Source organism: Berghia stephanieae, chromosome 4 (genome assembly GCF_034508935.2).
Source record: "Berghia stephanieae isolate SIO BIC M18660-M18661 chromosome 4, UCSD_Bste_1.3, whole genome shotgun sequence".
NCBI lineage: Eukaryota > Metazoa > Mollusca > Gastropoda > Nudibranchia > Aeolidiidae > Berghia > Berghia stephanieae.
In genome coordinates this window covers 55407760-55410259 of record NC_088363.1, presented here as the reverse complement: position 1 = coordinate 55410259, position 2500 = coordinate 55407760, and the positions used below count along the sequence as shown (strand labels likewise).

General features: G+C 37.6%; 2 protein-coding genes and 1 long non-coding RNA gene across 6 annotated transcripts in view; 1 reads left to right on the top strand and 2 right to left on the bottom strand.

The window, feature by feature from the left end:
• LOC144970857 (uncharacterized) overlaps positions 1-2500 on the bottom strand; it is a 147430-nt gene that overhangs the window by 77360 nt on the left and 67570 nt on the right. The gene's annotated exons all lie outside the window — the stretch shown is intronic.
• The window catches only part of LOC144970858 (uncharacterized), a 43668-nt gene that overhangs the window by 24938 nt on the left and 16230 nt on the right, over positions 1-2500 (bottom strand). The window lies entirely within an intron of this gene.
• Positions 1-2500, top strand: part of LOC144970860 (uncharacterized) — a 22267-nt gene that overhangs the window by 15777 nt on the left and 3990 nt on the right. The gene's annotated exons all lie outside the window — the stretch shown is intronic.

The window sequence follows — 2500 nt, the reverse complement described above, 5'->3', positions numbered from 1 at the left end:
AGGCGTGACAGGCCTTTGCAGCATAATTGTTATGGGCTCATATTGCTAATTACAACATTGTAAAATGCAGCCTAAATGCAGCATTCGGTTATCAGACCTGCAAATACGTGCATCTGGGGGTGGGGGTGGTAAGTTGGGATGGGGTGTGTTAAGACCATTCTGTAGATAGAGCACGCGAAGCAAAGTTCGAATCCGCAATTTTTCATAATTATTTTTAACCTACTTCCAACGCTGCAATTGTTAGGTTTTCTACTGAAGATCAGTAAATTCGGACGGTCAAGATAACAAACCAATGTAGCAAGGAATCGTATTGTCTACTTGACGCTATGTAAATCAATATCGATTCCAGACCCATTGATAAATAATTTTTAGGAAAAAATGTATTAAAATAAAAGTCATTGCCTGCACAGTTTAAACGACAATAATGATTTATTATCAAAATTTCGAATGATTTTAATATTGCATTGGCATCCCTTTTTTTTTTTATTGAACGCTATTCATTGTTGATTCTTTTTCCAATGGAAAACCAGCTAAATAAATTATATTACATTTGGATGACACTGACACACACACACACATACACACACATACACGCACACACACACACAAACAAACATACACACACATACACACGCATACACGCACACACACAGACAAACAAACATGCACACACACACACACACACACACACACACAATTTAACACACATTGTGTATTGTGCACTAGACTTAAACAATGCGATTAAAATGAAAAAGAACTAGTTTGTGACATTTTGTTGTCTCAGCTTTTTCCAAGTCTTGAATTGCATTTTACCAAGGATTTTTTTAATGAGGCATTTATGTAGCGCAATATTCACTAAACATGCTCAAAGAGATTGACAAGAGGTCCATAACTAACAGCAACACGTAACAAGTAGGACGAGACAAGACTCCTGTCATGGTGGTATTACATTTATTTTTTTTCGGACACAGACAGCGCTGATAAAGACAAGCATATTCTTTTTACACCCAAGTACGGTGAGAGAATGTGAGTAAAGAGCCGTATCGAAGAACTTAACTATGAGCCAGTCAGTACGGAACTCGAAACTTAAGACATTCCGATCCGTAGGCGAGTGTCATAACACTAGAACACATATCCGCACAAATTTTATAGGTATTTATAGTGTCAATTTCTTTATCAAAAAATACATCAGACGACCCTTCGCTATTACTTGTCACTTTGTGAAAAAGCTAAGATATGGTGTCAAGTAAAATCGAAACCAACAGACCAGAAATACGGAAAGAAAAAACTTGAGCTTTATTTAGACCCCAATATCCACAAATCTACCCAAGCGCTCCACAAGGGGGTCCCAAGTAAAATAGCAACACGTAATATCTAGACGGAACATGTCCTTCAGAGACATTAGGCTCATGGATCCGGAGTTTAAACAGGTTTATATAACTTGAAACGGACGACAGAAATTACTAGCTACCCTTTGGATAGAACGCCAGTCTGTCACAAAGTATTTTCCGTCTGATTTAACAGGCCCAGCTACCCAATCAATGCTGGCTCGAGAATGGAGGGGTCATAAACAAAATAATATCGCCTGCACTCTGGATCTTTGTGTGTGAAACGAGTGTTCTGCGAAACGGAGCTACCGGGACCCCTTGTCGTCTATAGTCTTGAGTTTGAGCTTTTTAGATAGCGCTATATATAATACACTAAACGTACTCAAAGCGCTTTACAAAGCTATAATGCTCTTTTGCAATCATTGTTCGAAGGAGACAACGCTGTTACCGGCCAGGTTTTCAATTTACCACTGAGTACGGTGAGAGAATGTGAGTATAGAGCGTTTTCCAAAGACTCAACTTTACACCGGGGCGGGACTCGAACCAGGGACCTATTGCCATTCTATATGACAATCTATAGCAGAGACGGATTCATGTTTTATTAACACGCTTGTATCACTTTGATCGACCACTCTAAAAGATGAAGCTCCCAAGTTCAAATCCTTGTCCCTGACCCTTAATTAATTAAATTTGGGAAATGGTGATAGAAAGAAGAGTAATAGAAGAAAATGTATATAATATAAAAGCACCTTTAGCATAAGCATAGACTTTTAGTGTGACATAAATTATATTCCTAAAAGTGTTTATGATTCATTCCAAACGATACGAAGAGAAATATACAAGAAAAAAAAATGAAAAACGCATCTTGAAAACCCTTTTGCGTGATTTAAAAATAATTCTTTTTATCTATGTTTTGTTTTCATTATTCATTTTATTTTTAGTTGGGGGGGGGGGGGGGGGGGGGGGGAGATGATTTCTTTCATTAACTCCATCTCAAATATTCGCTGATCTACGCAAAATTTAGTCCTCAAAGGGAAAGATCGCAAAATGTTATCTCTCATATTAATCACACATATCTACATACATACTCAAACGCTTCACATATTTATACGCTTACACAAATTCTCTCTATAACTTATTTCTCTCTCTCTCTCTCTCTCTCTCTCTCTCTC